Below are 19,839 nucleotides of genomic sequence, written 5' to 3'. Positions count from 1 at the left end.
TGCACAATCATAAAATCTGTTATTGGAGTCCAAAGAATACAAGATGCAACATCTCTTCAATAGGAAAATGTTGCCAGCAGTTTTGATAAATTACATAATTCTTTGCCAATGATAAGAAAATTCTGCCTACTAAATATTTGAATTTTATTTTATTAGAACATGAAATATGCCTGGGGTTTTTGGTCGGTTTGGGGTTTTTTATTATTCACAAATGTTTTTCTTCTGTGTATACTGGAAGTTTCAATCATGTATCAAGCCACAAATGACATTCCTACCAGGAGGATAATATGAGGTAGCTTTTAGTAAACAACGTTCTTCTGGACAAGTTAGGTGCCTTCTATTTAAAGATACAATCTGAGTAAGCCACTTCCTTCTCCTGGAAACACAGACACATGCTGAGACACAGCCATGATCCAAGCTACTGAAGGACTTGAGGGAGTCTGAGTTCTGGAGTTGGAACTTCCTGATGCATTCTTTGCTGGGAGAATTGGTTGCTTTTAAAGGAAATGAAAAAGAAAATGGTGTAACATCGGGAAGGGGAGTGCAGGGAAGAAAGGTAACTCATGTGCCTGCCATGGCTAAAAAAATTTAAACCAAAAAACAAAACAGCAAAACGGGCATATCTTGTACCTTCAAAATTATCCCCACTTCTTAATGATTATGGAAATAGGAAATTGGAGAAGAAAGGGAGAGGTTTATAATTTGTGACCAGGATCTTATTCAGTAGCATAGCTCAGGTTGAAAATATACAGCCAGTTATGTTCTAGCTCAGCAGGCAGTTGCAGGGGTGTTTTCTCAGACCATAAATTCAACACTGTCAAAGTCATTTTGGCAGGATTAATTTTAATTATCCAGTGGTAAATATCATCAGAGATTTACAGCCTGATCTCTGATATGCAAATCAAACTGAGCATCATATATCTCATGTAAACATAGGCAGTTGTTTAGCTTTGCAAACATATGCTCTACACTGAATGTTAAAGGCAAACATTGTTATTTATGCTTTGCGCTTGAGAAATTGTTTGCAGCAGTCAGAACAGTCAGAATTGGTTTTCTCCAGTTGATCCATTCTGTGCTCACTGAGCAGTTCTCCATTTTTCTCTGCTTTCTTTCACTAGTACAAAATATGTGGAATTAGGCCACCAAGAAATGCAATTGTGCTGTCCTGCAGCAGAGCCCAGGGTGAGGAAGTGTTTGTGGATTGGAGCCGTGTCTGGTTGCTGTTCCATGATCCATCACTCATTTGTTTTCCTTTTCCATTAACAGGGCAATTTTTGTCTACTCACAGAAATTTTTCCCATAATCAAATTTTATTTTAAAAATTTAAAACGTGTATTTACCTCAATCTTCAGTCATTTCTAGTGTCCATTGGTGCATTTGTTTAGGTGCCAATTTTAGAAGTAACTAATTGTGATTATTGTTAATTCTCCTGTACCTCCAGGATAGTGTCCTGTTACTGAGGTGTTAATAGATTCTTTTACTTATTTCCAAATATACAAAAAAAATTGCTGACACCTTTTGCTTCTCTGCAACAAGACAGGACATTTTCACTTCTTTGCCCAAGTGTCAGATGTGTCTGACATTAATTACTAGTTTATATAAATAATTCCTTCTTTTGCTCCTAAGCCTCTATTAAAATTCTTATCTCCTGTTGTGACTTCTCTCCACTTGGTATCTGCTGCTTATAGTTTTGATTCTTCTCATAAGAAGCATTTAATTTTGGAAAATTTAGGGTTAGTATTTAAAGAAATCAAGCAGGGATGGATTTTGTTTAATTAGAAGTCCCTCGTCAGCTACAGCTTTCCTTGGAGTGACACCATGGAATGACACCGTGCAAATCCTGCATGTGTTTTATTAATACACATCTTGAGTGTGTGTACTGCAAGGCATGGTTAAGCTGATTTTAAACTGCAGTTATACTTTGGGGTGGAGTGGTTTATTCTCTAGTTTCACTAAATTGATAATTTAATGTTCCTGGAGTTGCCAAGTGGACTGGTCAAACTCTCTGCTTTGTATCATCAGATCCCAGGGTTAGCCTGGCTTCTCCTGCCATCCTTGACATTCATACTCTGTTTCTTTTTCTTCCTTTTCCCTTAGGCGACGGACAGCTTTGAAATGCAATATTTACTCTCAGATTTGTAGGGTTTTTTCACCACACCAAATGCATCCGTATCAGGATCCTGTAAAATCTCCTCTGAAGGAACTCAGAGATTTTTCTTGTCTCAGAATGGAGCTATATTTTCACATTTTGAATCAGGATGAGTGTGCATAGCCAGTCCTTGTCCAAATACCCCATTTGAGGTTACACTTGTCTGACTGGCTGCTCAGTGGGACAGAAGCCACAAGCTCCTCTGGCCAGATCCCATGTTTAATTGATTCCAGTAAAAGTGGAGCTAATCTATTTTCAGAGAAGACAAATGTCCTCCAGGAAATTAGAAGGCAGGTAGAAGAACTCAGAGGAAATGTGGAAGGACCATTTTTGGGTAGTTTGTAATGTCTCTCCTGACAGCACAGCAGGAAATGCTTGCCATTTTGATAAAGGAGAATTCCCTTTGGAATCCTCCAAGGAGCACTGCAGAGACAAGCTGCTATTAATCCTTCAAATCAAAGCCAGGCCTATGCCCAAGTCTCCAAATTTATAATTATGCTACAATTCCATAACACATTTTTCAGGATCAGGAAAGTCTAAAACCTAGTTGTTATAATTCCCAGAGAGCCAGTTGTAAAAAATCAATTTGAAAATGCGAATTATCAGGGAAAAAATTACATTCAAAGCAGAGCTATTCAGTTAAGGGGAAGATATGGCTAAATCTACAGAATCCTGGACAAGATGAAGCTTGAAGTACAAAACTTTACAGGACGTGTAGCTTGAACTCCATGTTGTAAACTTAAATGACATTGTGGATTTAGTACGAGACAACATGCCTCAGTAATGAGAAATTGCAGGTCCCAAAGGCCAGAAGAATCTTAGCTGATTGCCATGGAATGCCTAAGCTGGGCAAGCCATACCATTATTTACATCTGGTGAAGGTAAACAAAGAGGTGAAGGGCTTTACTCGAGGCCATAGGGTGAGTTACTACTGAAGCCATCATTAAAACCCTGACTTTCCATTCCTTGGGGACGTCAACAATATGGCAAAATTAGTTTTCTTCAAATCTTCCTACTGGGTGAGAGGAACTAAAATCAGAATTGGATTTTCAGTAATAATATAGATCCATGAGAAATAGATGTTTATGTGATTATTAATGACTCTGTAAAACATGACAGGAGTTGTGTGACGTCTGCTGAAATATTTGTTCTGGTGGCTGTTGGCTACTGGTCTAGATAAATCCATGTTCTCTCTGGCTTTTACTGGAACCATCTGTGGCAATTTAGCCTTTGCACAGGAAGCATATTTGAAGATCTTAGTAGTTAAAGTGATAATTTTTTTTTTTTAATTCAGAATATTTTTCCGCTTTTTCCTAAAGCACACAGAAATGTAAGTGCTTTGCTTTCTGATTTCTGCTGCTGGTCTTGAACTGCACAGCAGTTTTTGATTAATGGAGGGGGAAAAAATCAAGTTACTACTTTATTTTTTAAAAAACTGAGGCTGAAAACGGAGCTGCTTTCTAAAATGTCTGAGTTCTGCAGATATTTCTAGGTAGGCTTACCCGAACGCTACCAGAGTTAGCTACATAGTATTTCTTTTATGGAAAGATAGTGGAGAAAGTTGCACTTGATTTACATAAATGGGTGTCTCATTTTCTGATCTCAGAAGTTTCCTTGCTTCCATTATTTCAGCATTCAATATGGCTTGGAAAAAACATACTAGATGCAATTGTTAGTGGGTTTTTATGTTCTAGCTGTCCTCCTTTAGCCCAGCCTCCCTAAATTCTGTGTTGTTGGCTGAGAGGCTCCTGTTGGACAGCAGGAAGCTTTATTTGAGCTGGTAAGGAAATGTGCTCCTCTGAAGTTGAGCACCTTTGTGCTTGGTGTCTCTCCCTTGTCCAAACACCTCCTGGATTCCCTGGCAGGTGCTTCAGGAGCAGGAGGAATGAGGGAGGTAAAACTGAGGCTTCCTTCCACCAAATCCTAACCAGAGCAGCTGGCAGGTCTGCAAAGCTGAGTCCACTTGGACTGTGTGCACTGGAGGAGGCTCAGGCGCTGCTTTTTTCTCTCTTTGACAATGTGCAAGATGAATTCTTTGTCTTAATTTGCAACTGTGCAGGTCCTATAACCATGGCTTCTGCAAAATGTTAGTCAGATCTGGACAGGGTGTTTCCACTCTCCTGCGTTCAGAACTCAAATGCAGAGGATCAACACTGCAGGCATTCAGCACAATTTAAGTCAGAGTATAGTTTTCTACTCCATATCCAGGGTCATTATACAGTTGTTTTCTTTCTCCCTCACATCACATTGACTCATTACTGGCAGGCTTTTCTTTACCTAAGCTGTTTTCCTAGAAATACTGACTTACAGTATCTCCACCAAACCAAAAATGAATTGCACCAACAGAGCAATTCATAGCGCAGTGAAAACTGTCAGATATTATTACAGAACTCAGTGAAGACAACAGCTCATTAAAATGATGTATTTCCATCATCACACCCATATCCTGTCAGTACCAGTTAGAGCAAATGTTACACACACAGTCTGTGATCCACGTTCAAGTGGGGCACTGTCACCCAAAATCCCCGTGTGCTGCAGCACAGGTAATTGCAGGTTGTTTCCCTGCTTGTCTCCCAGTGAACTAAAATGAACACGAATACATCTTACTATTTATAAGCAACAATACTCTGACAGGCATAGCCACATATCCACCTGAATGTGAACTATTTTTAGCTGCTGATGTCTCCTGGTTTGGAATTAGATGAGTCGGTCATTTGATTTCAAAGTAAAAATCTGCTGTAGTGGATGCCTTAATACATGTAAATTCCTCTTGGAATTTTTTCAGTTCTTGTCCTCTGGCTCCAGGCAGTCTTCAGATATGTGTGTGTCTGTGTCTGTCTGTGATGCTTTTGGGGTTTATTTTTCTTCCTTTTTATTGTTTTCTTTTAAGGGTTCAGATGTTACACAAGATCATTTTCTCTCTCAAGTGCTGGAACTCCAGTTGTGTATCCTGTTAGAGCAAACTCTATTCATCTTTGATTAGCCTCAACTGGAAAATGAAAACAAGTCACATCTTAGTCCTTCAACAATTAATTCTTACATTAAAAAAATGTGCCCTGGGTCTCTTATTGACACTGGAAGACACTGAATTGTGTTTGTACCTCCTTAAAATGTGGATATATACTGTTTTCAGCCCAATAATGATTTCTTTTGTCTGTGGCAGCTTTCAAAAATTTGGGGCTTGTTTCTCTCCTCAGTCTTTACATTTCCCTAAGTGGTCAGACCTGATACAGGTAACACAGCTTCTTTGGTGCCCTGTGTGGGTTATACTTTGAGACACATCTCCAAATCCTCAAGCAGATTTAGAGCTATAAAGTCTGTTCCCACATGATCCAAGTGGTTAAGCCTGTGTATACAGCAGACACAACCACTCTGACACTTCCCAGGAAAATAAGGGGGGGTTTTGCCTTGATGGAGGCAAAGACCAGGATGAAGCAAACAAAAATGTTGGCCATTTCCCTTCTGCACTTTGATATTTGTAGGTTTTCTGATGTGAATTGCGACACATCATCACACAAAAATCTTGTTGTAGGCTGACCGATATCTTTCCCAGCTAGGAATCAATTCACCATCTGCAAGACAATTTTTATGCATCTATTTACTGAACTCAGAGCCTGTAAAGGCATGTGTGTCTGTGGGAAACCTATTAAATATGTATTGGAATTATCCACTTGATGCAAACCCAATGAATTTCTTTATATTTTAGTGTCTCTTTCAAGCATATTTCTGTCACCAACACAAATATTCTAGATAATGGAATCTTCATATGGAGGCTGCAATAAAATGTCAACGATATTTGTGAATTATTTAATACAGAGCAGACGGTCATGGAGTGTTTCGGTGCCATAAAGGGCACACGAGTTTGCTGCATGCTGGGAACATAGTTGGAGTCAGACTTGTTTCCCTGCTCTGAAATTTGAATAAAAAAGTAAAAATACTGTGTGTGGTCTTCTGCAGTTACATTCTGCCCCTTAAAAAGCCCCTTCTTTAGGTTGGTTTTTTTTTAAATATCAGGTTTTGTTTCATAGTAATGCAGATCTTAGCTGATTTTGGAAGGTTAAGACTGAAATGAGGGTTTGGGGACACTGTGCAATACTAGGAGTGAAGTTAGCAGCTGGCACTGGCGATTGATGAAAACCTAATTCTGAGTGTGTTGGACTTCTAAGTGATCCATATCAGGTTGTCAGTCATGGCTTGACAGTACTTTGATTGCATATTCAGCACCTTCAACAATTGCAAACTGAGCTTTGCTATGTGCAGCCGAAGATTTTAGTAGTGATTTGCAAAGGCCTCTCTTCCCCTGGAGAACAGTGGATACTCTTCTCATCCAATGACACTTACTTTGGGTGCACACTGGGATGAGACAGGTGTAATTACATTGATATAAAATCACACCGCTAACAGGGAAAGTTAGAACAAAAAGGAATGTAAACCAAACTGTTCACAGCTAGGAAAGGAGGAGACTAAATCACTATGCTTATATTTTGTGCATGTGTTTCAAGTGAATCTTTTCCTCCAGCTGCTGGCAAAGGGAAATCCAGCCCTTTTCCAGCTCTGTTTGGGGAGAGCGGGGGTGGTGCACAATCTAAAAATGGTGAGAAAGTAGTAGATCAAAGTGGTGGGAGGTATCCTTGGGAATTTAGCTTTTCCCATTCTGTGTTCAGTCACTGATCTGAACAAACATTCCCGCACCTGTAGCTTCAGTGGGTGGACCAGGCTCTTTATTCTTCACTCCAGCAGCTGCTTGTTAGAGAACCTGCAATGACACTGTTTTTGTTGTGGCTCTGTGTCTAGGAGCACAGCAAATCCATTATTCATATACCTTCCCAAGTTCACAAAGCCATTGAATAGTGCTGCATAACTCCTTAAAGCTGCCACCCACTCAAATCCATTTTATTTGGACAAATAAAGAAACTCTGCACTGAAGAAAACCAATTTGAAAGCACACTGAAATTCATTTTCCTCACTTTAATATTTAAGTGCTTATATTTATTGCATCTCAGCCTTGTTGTACTGTTTTCAAAAAGGATTTGTTTCTTTAATAGGTCTAAAGAAGTTTCAGTAAATTTAAAATGTGGAAGAAAATAAACTAACATCCGACAAGAGTCACAGTGCTTTTTATGCAGTGAATCTGCATGCTGCAGATTAAACCCATCCATTAATATTCTGTGTAACTCCATGCTAATTTACAGTACACAGGACTGGCCCAGGTTCTCATGGTTCCCTGCACTATTGCAACTGACTATTCCCTTTAAGAAAAAAGAAAAAAAAATTGAAAAAAACCAAGGACTAAAGTTCCTGGTTTGCAATACAACAGTAATAAAAGTGGGGCCTCCAACTTTCACTTGTCATTGCATTTTTGACTTTGAGACTGTAGGTGTTTCTTTATCTGACTTCTTTGGTAAAGGCATTTTCTTTTCTATGTCAGAAAGCAGTAAGCCAGCTCCTGGTAGGGTCATTGGTGGTGTGGGGGTGGTTTTGGGGCCCAGTGCGTTTGTAGGTGATGCTCAGGGCAGACAGAGCTGGCAGAACTCCCTTTACGTGGGAGTTACCCATGTTGCTTGCAGGAGTCTTCCTGCATACGGGTTGGGATTAAAGACATAGTAGAAATATATTAACAATAAATTAAAACTTACTAAATTAGTAAACAAAAAAAATTTAAAAGGTGGGGAAATTAAGTTATGATGTGCCAGTACTGCTTTCTCTATCCTCTATAGAATTTCATCACTATAAAGCTAGACCAGCAAGTGGATCCTAAGGTAAAATAATGGTGTACTTTTGGTTTGTTTTGGGGTTTTTTTGGAGCGCAGGGGGTTTGCTGGATTTGGGTTTGGTGGTTTTTTGGAGAGCTGAAAGCTGATTTGAGTTAGTTTTATGGTAACTGTGTAGATGTAGTTGAGATCTCTAGATTTATTCTGCTGGCCTCCTGTATAGTTCTTGTTTCAGTTTTTCCCTTTTGTTGGTAGTTTTCAAACAGTGGATTTTTTTTTTTTTTAAAGAAAGACAAGAATTTTGGGCTAGAAAAAGTGCAGACCTGGGTCATCCATCGGGCAATTTAATGCAACTCCTGACAAACAGAAGCCTGAGAGCCACTTCCTGTTCTCATCATCAGCTGCTCCCTGACTCTGGTGGCTGCACAGAACAAAGTTCTCCCCCAGAAGCTGCTCCACCCTAACCCTTCATTTAATTCACACAGAGTTGGATCATTCAAAGAGCCCCAAGGGTTGTTTGAAGATATGTTTGCACGGCCACAGTGTCACACGGGAAAATCCCATTACTTGGGCACCCAGCAGCTGTAGGACTCTCAGACTCTGCCTTGTCCAGGCAGTTTGGAAATCTCATCCTAAATATGTAAATTTGTAGAGAATATGATATGATGGAGCTTTATGGGATGAACTTGTAGGCTTTGGCGAGGTATTTTAGGGGTTAGTGTTACAGGAGTGGCATTTTTTAAAAGTGTGCTGTTATCCACTGTTACAGACTTAAACTCCTGTAAAAACCAATTATTTCTTACATTGTCTGTGAGTTGTCAGAAGAAATAGATCAGATGAGTCTCACAGTAAAATGCTGGGACTCCAAAGAAAATGTGTGTTCCAGCATAACGTAGTAAGTTTACCTGGTCTTCTGCCATAAAGATACTTCATATTTTGTTTTTCATTGTCACGTTTGTTATTTTCTGTGTTACGTCTCACCAGTCAGTAGTTGTGCATGTAATGCCATATTCTTTATTTATTAACACGGTCGTGTAGAAGAGTGAAATAAATGATGACAAGGAAGAGAATGAAAGAAATAACAAAGAAGTTCTTCAGGGTGGTTGGAATGCACCATAAAGGGGATCTGAATGTGGAGTTTGGATGGCTCATCTTCTCCAGAATATTTTATTTGAACAGCAAAAGCCTAAAACTGTAAAATAACCTGTTTGAATAGTTCTCACATAAGCCTTAATGTACGGACCCAAAAAGTTAAATCATTTGACAGTGATGCATCGAAGCACATGTGCTGTTGTCTTTCAGAAGCAAGGAGGGATTGACACATCTGCATTTACTTGTTCAGGGTTAGCCTGAAAAGGCAGTAATTTTACAGGTAAAGATTTTTGTAATTAAAAAAAAACCAAGACACAAATAATAAGATCATGGCAGCTTCATACGGAGTGTGGAACAGGCCATGAGCTCCATGCTGATGTCAGCTGATGGGGTAATTGAGGAGAACCCACGGTCACTGGGGAGAGGCTTTGCTTGTCCAGTGGCAGAGCTGCTGAGCAGCAAGCACACTCCTTGTCCTGCACTGTTTATTGTCTGCTTAAATGGGTTACAGCTATTTCATGATTCCTGAGCCTGCACTAATCTGATTAGCTCGTACCCCTGTGCCTGGAGGGGGGAGGAGATAATTGTTTCATAAAACAAGGCTCTGCTTTTCAATAAATGATTCCTGGTGCTCCTGTCTTCACCTGTCCAACAAAAAAAATCCCCTGAGGAAACTTAATTTGCAGAAAGTGCTGAGCAAGGGTAAGAGTCAAAAAATAATCTAAGAATCCCCACTTACCTTTTTGAACCCGAGTGCCCCTTGCTCCTGGACTGAAGTTAGGAATTCTGAGAGAGATGGCTCTGCTTTCCATGTGTTGCAAGGGAGACACAGGCATTTTGAAGGCAGAGAAGTTTGTGTCCTAGTTCCTGGCCAAAGGACTGAAGCAGCATTTTATTCAATAATAGAAATACAAGAGCTGACCCTGGAGGGGAACCACTTCAGATCCTGTCGCTCTGAGTGCTGGAAGCACCGGGCTGCACAAAGCTTTTCCTCTGGCTGATGGAATTTATGTTCTGCATGCAGATACACTTGATGGAAAAGTTAGAAGCCGTAGCCACAAACGGATGGTTTGATACGTGGGTGGTGATTTTCCTGAGGCAGAGGAAACCTGGATTTTGAAATATGGAATGTAGGGTGTGTACTCCTGCATGGTGCTCAGAGTGGGTCCCAGTGTGGGTCCAGAGCCCACTGGTGTGTTACAGGTGTTCTGGGAATGCCCAGAACATTCCCATTAGTGTTAACAAATGTATCATTGCTGACTGGCTGCTGGGGTGAGAATTGCTAATTTACTCAGGATTACTTTGGATCATTCCCTGACATAACTCTTTTATACACGGTTACAAGCAAGACCTTGTAAACAGGGTCTGTTTCACCCAAACTGGTGAAAAAGGTACTTCAGATCTACATTTTGGATATAAAAGCCTAAATCTTCTTCTATTCCATGACTTTCAAAGTAATTTTTGTTGACCGAACTCTAACCTTGGGGAAGAGCAATCCTTGTCAAATGAAACATAACCCAAATTCGAAACATATGAAAATGCATCTCACTTCTGAAAAATTTGGATTGTAAGTTAACACTTCTCTTCAAACTAAAGTTGCTGAAATAAGTTATCAAAATTGATTTAGAGCCCAATTTCAGTGGAAAGTGAGCTTTTGCAACAGCTCTCACCATGAGCTGGAACATGCCCTGTGCTGCCAACAATCAGGTGTTGAACAGTGAGATTTTAAAGATATCTTGACAAGGTACAGCCAAGCCTACATAGTTGTCATAGGTTAGCAAGCATAGTCCCGGAAGGGACGTCCTTGCTAAGGGGTGCTTACAGTTTCCTCTGGGAACTGATAGAACCTATCAGCTGGCCAGTTTGAATATGGACAATTCTCTAAGCCACTTAAAGTTGTGATCACCTCTGTGATCCACATTTAAGAATAGGCAAACTCCCCCTCCAAGCTCTCTCTCGTTTCTGGCGCTGGGACAGGTGGCTGCGGGCCCCGAGTGGGGGCCAGCGGGCCCGGCCAGGCCCTGCTCGGGCCAGGCCGGGCCGGGTCACGGCCATCCTGAAGCCATGGACCTGTTCCAGCCATGGACCCCCCCCCCCACTGCCTTGCCGTGGGCAGCCGGAGCGGCTCGGCTCTCCCCCCTCTCCACTGCGATAAGAAAAATTCAACATTCCAGCTGCAAAGCTGCAAGGCCGAGGTGAGATTAACCCTTTTTACTGCTGTGAAGAGCTGAAAACCTGAGGGAAGAGAGAGAGGAGATGCTTAAAGCTGAAATTCTCTTGTGAAGCTATGATATATCAGAGTATCCTGTTGTAATTTCATGAAGATCTGGGGGGTGGAGTGTTCAACTCGTGAGCAAAAGCACCTGCGTTGAGATAGGCAGATGCTGACGCAGCTGTAATTTCATGAGAAGTTTGGACAGGGAGAGATGAACCAGATGAGGACTTTTGCTCCAAACGGGAAAGGAGAAAACCTCAGTCCGTAGAGATGAACCAGATGAGGACTTTTGCTCCAAATGGGAAAGGAGAAAACCTCCGTCCCTAGAGATGCTCCCAGAGATAGTCCTAACGATGAAGATGATGAAGACCCTTTGCTCCCAGGGAAGGAGAAGGGCCTCTGTTTTTGTTTCTGAACGGCTCAACCTTAAAATTGTACCCCAAAAAACTTCAAGAGTGGACCCTCGAAAGCAGTTGCGGGAAAAGCTGCAAGTCGGGGGAAAGGACTCACACGCAGGCAGAGAGACTCCTCTTCCTAAATGGACTGAACAATATTTGGAAGTGGGCGGCTGTCTCGTTGTGATAATGTTTTCATAGCATGAGCAAGAAGAGACTTCTCTTTCTAAATGGACTGAACAAGGTTATTATGGAAGTGGTAAATAGACTGAACATCTTAAGGGTTGTCTTTTCACATTGTCAGTGGGAGAAGGGAGGAAGGTGGGGGGAGGAGGAGAGTTCTGAAGGTGGTATTTTTTTTTTTCCTTCTTTTAGGTCTGTTAATAAACTTCTTTATATTCTTTCAAGTTTGGTGCCTGTTTTGCATTTCTCCTAATTCTTATCTCACAGCAGATAAACAGTAATGAGTATTTTGGACCAAACCACTACAAGGGAATGAAGAATATATTACAATCTTACAAAAAGACCATAAACCATTCTTAAGTAGAGATTTTATGTCTTACTGTTTTCTCTTTCCTTTTAAAAAAAAATTAAAGCTTTACACCAAAACCCCTTTATCTGGAATCAGAAAATAATACAAACAATAATACTTCTCATGGAACACTTCATTTGTTCAAACAAATGTAAGACATTAAGAGGCTAAATCTTCAATAATGAGCAGATTCATTATTCATGTTTCAAGCCAATAAAAAAGGAGACAGATTATTGGCAAAGTTTTCACGCCTTCTAATGAAAGCCTAAGTAGAATATTATTAATTCAGTAACTTCAGCTTTTCGCTTACAAAAACATAAAAAGCTATTGTCAATCATATTTAGTATTCTCAGTGTTTATCAAAACAGATCCTGAGTTTGAGTAGTTTTGGAATCAATCAAGCACCAAAAGGTAATTGATTATATTTCTTTTTTGTCTGTTTGTGCTAGAGAGTTCTAACCAGCCATGGCACCAGGGAGAGTCTTTGTTTTGTAAAGCCCACCCTACCACTATCTCTGTGCATTTGATACAGAAACATGGTAAAAAATAAGATTCTTGTTATTTCCCAGGCTGGCATCAGGCAGCCAGGTCAGTGTCCAGCACCACAGCCACGAGTGATGGTCTCAAAACTTTGGGCTTTTTTCTCTGACAGTATTTTTTAACTCAGTGCTGCATCTTTGTAGTCAGTAGATCAGTGTCTGCCTAGTAGTGGGAGTTTCCACAGGCTCAATAAACACACAGCTGCTGCTTAAATACACACAGTAGAGCTCTGCCAGAAAAATAAATACAGTGTTATAATTGGCTACTTTTCCAGTAATACATACTGTGTTACATAAATTATCAGGAATTGAGTCAAATAAGCACTCTAATCCCAAAGGTAAGGCATGAAGTTTTGCAGCCTTTCTCCTGCATTCACAGAACTCTCTTTCAAGTACTGTGCTTATTTGGCTGTTATCTAATTTCACTGCAGAATAGAAATCTGACTGGAGCATTGCTTTCTGCTGGTTAATTATAAATTTATTAGGGGAATTTTGCCAAATGTCCCTCACTATTAGACCTCACTGAATCTGAAGTTCAAGCTATCAGACTTTATTTAATGTAATGCATTGCCCTCTTTTTCTGTTCTGTGTGTGCTTTTTTGTATTTTTTTGTTCTCAGGTACGTTCAATTTTCCCTTTCTGTGTATTATTTGCCAAAGAGGCTCTTTCAAGTTATAGAAATGGGACGAAGTAATTTTTAGAACAGCAAAATATGTAAGGAGGCAAGGTCCCTGGAGATGAAATGAATTTCCAACACAATAAAATAGCTTTCCTGTCCCGTTTGGGTGTTGCTGTTGACAGAGTATCTTGTTAACAGCACACGAATGCCTCAGGAGTAGGAGGGTGTGGAGGGGGCATCACAGAATGGGAGCATGTGGAGAGGGAAGGGAAGGATGAGACAAGCTTATGGCCACACTGAGGTGCTTTGGGCCACCTCCGTGCTCTGGCAAGGCTTTAACACTCCTGAGGTGCTCTCAAGAGTGAACCCCACAGTGCGTGGGGCTGGGCTGGGCTGGGCTGGGCTGGGCTGGGAGCACTCGGTGTGCTCACACCTCATCAAACAAGACCCACATTTAAGGACTGTCATGCCCAGGCACTGCCTTTCAGTCTTCTCTTAGAGCTTTGCTAAAAGTGGGGCTTGCAATATGTGTGAGACAAATTTGGAGCAGACTGGGGGGGGTACCTGGAGGTGTAGGTGCATCCTGTGTGAGCACAAAGCTCAGGGTGTTCCTTACACCAGCAGGGCCAGGAGAGGGTTGGGACTGCAGTTGCCTCTTGCAGCAGGTGGAATCTCTTTGCCTGCTAAATCCTGGTGGCTTTTATTGCTGTTTTCAGCAGGAGCTGAGGCAGGGCTGCTGAGGGTTGTGTTGAGTCTTTACAAACTGGTGTTAAAGGAAAGCTGCCGTGCTCAGTTTGGCTGCCATAAAGGGAGGGGGCAAGAGCCTTGCTTGATCTCAGAGAGGAAATCTGCACTCAAAAATAAACTGCTGCAGCCTTTCAAAACTTACCAAGCAAGACAAAAATGTAACTGCTGACGTTGACTTACGTCCTGTCAGTGGAAGGACACAATTTGATCCTATTCAGAACCTCTGTGTTTTAACAGTACAATTGTTTTCAAGGAGGTCTGAGAAAAGGATGTTACAGGATTTTATAGCAGACTTACAAACGTGCCGAGTCAGATGAGTAATGTTTGTTTATATACCTAGAAAACACTAATAAAACATTTATATCATTGGGGTTCTTTCTTCCTTGGCTCAGCCTTCCTAGTTGGGAAGCTTTTGCTTTGCTTTTGGCAGAAGGAGGAAGACAAGGACAGAGGAAGGGGAAAAATCGCCCCCTTGCACTTACCAGTTAAATCCATCCCTCTTCAGAGATCAGTTTCCTTTTACATGCTCAATTTACTGTGCACCAGAGCAAAGTGTGAGCTGTCAGGCTCCTGTGGTGATAGACCTGGATCTAATCCTGCTCCTCCTGACATCAGTGACACAGCTTGTGCTACTTCCAGCAGGAGTGGGACATGCTCACGGTGCATGGGCGGTTCAGCCCTTCGTGCCCGAGCTCAAAGCAGCCCCTGATGGGAGTGATGACAGCAGGGTTTAATACTTAATCCTGCTTCTGCTCAGAGTGAACTTAAAAAGTGTAAAAATTAAAATTATCTGACACCAGATTTCACCAGATTGAGTAACTCATGAGTAGCTGTGCAGATTGATCCAGAGAAACCCTGACTTGGAACTTTGTTTAAATCAAGGGATTGCTCCTTGTTTTGCAGAGCACTCAGATTGCAGAGATTAAAACGTTCCACAGGTGTTAAATATGAAGATAAATTACACAGAAAAGGATTAAATTTGTATTTTCTTTCTAAATGTTTCTAAATACTGGAGGAGAAATGTTTGCATTGTCACAGAAACTGCAGTAACATCTCCTTTAGCACTGTTTTTTTCCAAGTGTCAAACACTGGTTTGAAAGAGGGCACAATGAATGTTCACAATTGGAAGAGAGCTCCATTTTATTGAAGATAAGTAATAATTGAACAAAGTGTTTCATATTGACAGCATCATACTGTCATGTATCTTTTCAGAGACAAATGTACTTTACAGAGTAAGTGTCCTCACATGTCAATGTCTCAGAAAATGTGTTACGTTTAGTGAAATAATGGGTCAAAAAAAAATCACTGTCATAAATGATGGCAGGCACATTTTTACTGAAATACGGGTGGTTTTACATTCTTGACATGAATAATTGGATGTGTCATATGTGAAGCTACCTAGAAATAAAATAGAGGTCATAAAATGTAAAGACATGATAGGATGCATTTATAACAGCATAAACCAAGCTGGCATTTTAATGTCTTAAGCCAGCCCATTTGCTATCCTTGGCCATTGATCTTGGCTGGGAAAGTCGTATGCCGAATTTAAACCCATTTTGGAGGTAGAGCCTTATGATGAGAAAGTGATAGAATTTGGTTTTGTTAAAAAGATTCTCCTTTTCACTGTTACAATTACAGCCCAGTAAGAGCACTGGAGGCTGGTTGTGATGTGTCCTTACAAATCTTCCTCAGAAATGCTGTGTCCACCTTCACAGCAGGTCACTTTCTGGTGTAACTTACCCTGAAAATTGTGATTGCAGGTCACACAGGAGAATGAGTCTCAATAGACATGAGAGAGAGTTTAGTTTAGTGTTCCCTCCATGGGATGATTTGAGAGAGCAGTTTTTGGGAAAGATAGTACAGTTTGGGAGTGTCTGTGCATTTAATGAATTCCTCTGAAGGCATGGAAAAGGGTGGTTGGGAGAGGCATGGACTCCTCTCATTAATTTTGATTGGCTCTATAGGTAGTTTTAATTACCATGCTTGAACTGAGATTCAATATGGCACAGAAATAAAATAACTAATTACGACTACCTAAGTACTCACTGAAATGGTGTCACCCTCCTGCCCCAATTTTTCCAACTAGAGCTGACATAGAACCCACATGCTTAAAAAAAAAAAATTACAAGAAAGGGGGCAAAAACATCCTGATTTCATAGGGTTGCCAGCATGCATGCATGGGGTGGTTTTTTGAAACACTTAAGTAGCAGAAGAATTGGCCACATGTCACATCTGCCTCGTGGCTATGGTTTGCTGCGTGTCTGGAAGTGAGGGCAGGCTGGGCACTGCTCTGCTCTTCCTGAGTTTTACTGGGAAAGTATGCAGGGAAAGAGGAATCTACCCACTACCTGTATTTCCTTTTAATTTCTGCACAGTCAATGGAATATCTGACTGGTGCATTTTTTGGCTGCTGTTTTAAATTAGTGCAGAGCCTGGGAATATTCATGGATGTCTTATGTAAGTGGAAATGTTTCATATCTTCTGTTTTCAATGCAGTTTTACTGAAAGCCCTTTGGAATTTGAATGAGCCATTCCAGAATGTGGTTTTCAAAAAAGGAGTCTCTAAAAATAAAATCTTTCCAATCTGTTAAGATAATGATATCAATATTGGTATGGCTAATTGAGCCACCATTCCTGGAATAGGTGTGCTTCTGGATAAGTATCTGTCCATGTTTGTTTGAAACTCTTAGGAAACATCCAAACCTGGTGCAGTAGAATGAAGGCTGATTGATTGATGGACATCATTACCTCACCTGAATTTAAGGGAGAGGAATTGATTCTGCAGAGAAAAAGAGAACACTGAGGATAATTAGTCCTGTACTAACACAGGGAAAGGATGAGGGTTGGACTGGTGTCTTGAGTGAGGTTTAGAATCCAATCTGCAAAATACTGAGCTACTGAGCAGCATTTCTCCTGTGGCATCATTTACTGAGAGCCTCTTGAGGCATCAAGAGTTGTGCAAGTGTCTAACCTGCTGTTCATACATGATCCCCTCTGTCTTTGGAACGAGGGTACTCAGAGGTTGTGAGCCTTATAGCCATGAGGCTCTGTGTTCACAGTGAGAAAAACCCTCAGACAGTGAATGCAGCTACAGATTTATTCTAATGTAGATAAACTTGTACCAAGGGTAGAAACATGAGCTTCCATGAAAAAACAGGGTGATACTCTACCCTTCATATCAACTTATTTTTTTGTGGAAAAAGAACATCTAGATAAATAGTTGCCCTTTCCAAAGAGAAGATAGCTGGTACAAGACAATCTTGCCGAAATTATGTCTCAGCTGGAAGGAAAGATGAGTTTATTTTATGTAGCACGGGGGGAAGGTTCTCAGCAATATTCAGTCAGTCAGTTACCAGAGTGGTAAATGAGATCTCAAGAGCCAGAGCTCATCAGTGTGCAGTGATAGGGAAGTGGGAAGGAGAGAGGCTGCATCAGGGCTGGGTGTTTGTGTTCCTGATGGAAAAGTGCAAATCATTTCCTTCCCTTCTGCTGCTGTCATGGTCCATCACTTTAGTCCATTTTCACCTTGCTAAGGGATGCTGAATGGGCCTTCCTGCTTTGGCACCTAATTAATCTCTCACAAGCCTGTTCTTGCAGCCTGGCTGCCTGAGATAGTCCAGATCTTTCATCAGTGCCTGACAAACAAAATACCTTTTTTTTTCCTTTACCTTCCTTCCTTTTCCTGTGTTCTTTCACCCCAGCCCCAGTCAAGCAGGTTGAAGACATTGTTCTCCCCCAGCCTTTGAAGAGGGCATAGACACACCCTGTTATTACAGGAAAATATCCCCTTTCTTCCAATGGAACCACTCTCACACTGTGGTATGGAAAGCTGTCTGTGTTTCCAAAATGCTGAGTGCCCACCAAAAAATGCAGCAGGATTTTGCTTGTCAGAAACTGTTCAGCAGCTCAGAGCCTCTACAGTGGAACAGGCAAACAGGAAATCATTGGGCACTGTTAAAAAATGGCATACCTAGGCACACATAAAAGTGTAATATCTGAGATGGAACAGGCATATTTTGTGGTGTAAAACATTGCCATGAGACTGTGAGACAAAAGAATTATGTTATTGAAGTTATTTTACTGTCGTATATCAAGTGATCGTGAATATCAGATACCTTGTGCACCGAGTTCCAACAGCCAAACACTTTATGTCTAGTTTAAAATGAGTCCTCGTGATAAAATAACACATGTAGGCTACATAACAGATAACACTGGGTGGTATAATGTATTACTTATAATAGAAAAACATAGATTCTGTAAAATGATGCCAGTGGAATCTAATATTTCTTTGAAATCTATTTCCTGGATAATATTTCTGCTCAGAAGCTGCTTATCTCCCTTCTGCTCTCCCTTTGTGGGGACAGGTGTGGTGTTCAGCACAGGATATCATTCCAGTCTGGGAAATGGAGAGGCACTAAAACAGATCTGAGGAGTGCCTGTGTTAGATCCGTGCTCAAGGGAGTGTCCATCCAAACTTGCAGCTCTCCTGGCCTGCACCTCACTGCAGACACTGCTCTCCTGTGCTGGTGATAAAGAACCTGCAAGAGCTCTGAGAGTCTTCTGGGGACATATAGGCAGGGAAAAAAAAAGGAAGAAAAATCACATCTTTAATTCCCCCCTGCTGACAGCTTCCTTAATAAATATTGTAAGAAATTTCTCTGTTAAGAGCCACCCAGTAATCTAATTTGCAAGCCCCAGTGATATATTCAGCAGCCAGCTCAGGGGAGGTGTGTTTCTACTGTCAGAATCACATGAGCAAGGAATAAAATTCTAAGCTGTCACTGAAAGCTGCAGTAATTTATGATGAGTTGTTGGCTTTTACTTTTTCATACTATTTTTGACTCAGCTGAACAAAGAGGATAGAACTGCTACTGAGTTTACATTGATTAGTTTTTTCCACAGTATGTTCCCCTATCTGTGTGTTTGCACAGGATATAACAATACAAATACTGCACATTTACGTTTTACGTATATCTAAAGAAATCATGGAGTGATACCCTTGAGTAATAATGAGCGATGGATCCTGGATCATTTCAATTGTCCCCCCTATTGACATGCTCCTGAAGGAGTTAAGCCTTTGCCAGTCTGCTGAGTTTAAGTAACCCCAAATTTGTCTGTCACCTTCTGTGTTGTCTGGATGGGGCATCCTTGGGCTCTTCGTTCTCCTCGGTAAGGAACATTCTGCTCTGGTATGTACATAGAAGGCAAAGCAAAACCCAAAAAGCTTCCACGAGATTACAGCTGTACAGCCACGGTCAGGCTGTTTGGTGAGAGAACTGATTCTCCACAGCAGTGTCATCGTGGTTGTGTCCAGTTTCCTACAATGGGAAAAGCTTCCTGTCTTGAGGTCCATCTACATCAGGTCCGTCCCCTCAGCTGAGAAGGACCAATAGTGTTGTCTTAGAAATTAACTCATTCAAAGAAAACAAAGCAACGAGGTGAGAAAGCCAACCCAGAAGCTCTCCAGTGGTACTCCACAGCTGCTCATCTGGCAGAAGGTGTAGTGGCTGGCTGTCCTCAGCCTTGAAAGAACTTTCAGAACCACTTCACAGGTAATTCCATCTGAGCTGTTGTCACTTCATGATGAACACCTCGACTGTTGGGGTGAACCTCTGTTCCCTCACCTCTGCTTTAAGAATTTGGAGCTTACAATGGCCAGTGCTATGGTTCATCCATAGCCAGAGACCTCTCCTTCAGTGAAGAGGGTTTTAGGTGTCCACAGGGACAAGACTTCACCCTCAGTGAAGAGCTCCCAGGCATCAGTTGCTTTCTCTGAGCCTTTTCACGGACCTTGAGAGGAAAACCAGGTTGCCAGCACTCACTGGCTTTCTTCAGGGTGC

The 19,839-nt window shown here is 41.2% G+C and overlaps 1 protein-coding gene across 5 annotated transcripts in view; it reads left to right on the top strand.

Moving 5' to 3' along the window:
* The window catches only part of SPAG16 (sperm associated antigen 16), a 360,884-nt gene that overhangs the window by 192,678 nt on the left and 148,367 nt on the right, over window positions 1-19,839 (top strand). The window lies entirely within an intron of this gene.

The sequence above is a fragment of the Corvus moneduloides genome, chromosome 7, assembly GCF_009650955.1.
Source record: "Corvus moneduloides isolate bCorMon1 chromosome 7, bCorMon1.pri, whole genome shotgun sequence".
In the NCBI taxonomy this organism is placed as follows: domain Eukaryota; kingdom Metazoa; phylum Chordata; class Aves; order Passeriformes; family Corvidae; genus Corvus; species Corvus moneduloides.
Note: the sequence above shows the minus strand (reverse complement) of the source record. Positions and strands in the feature narration are given on the sequence as shown.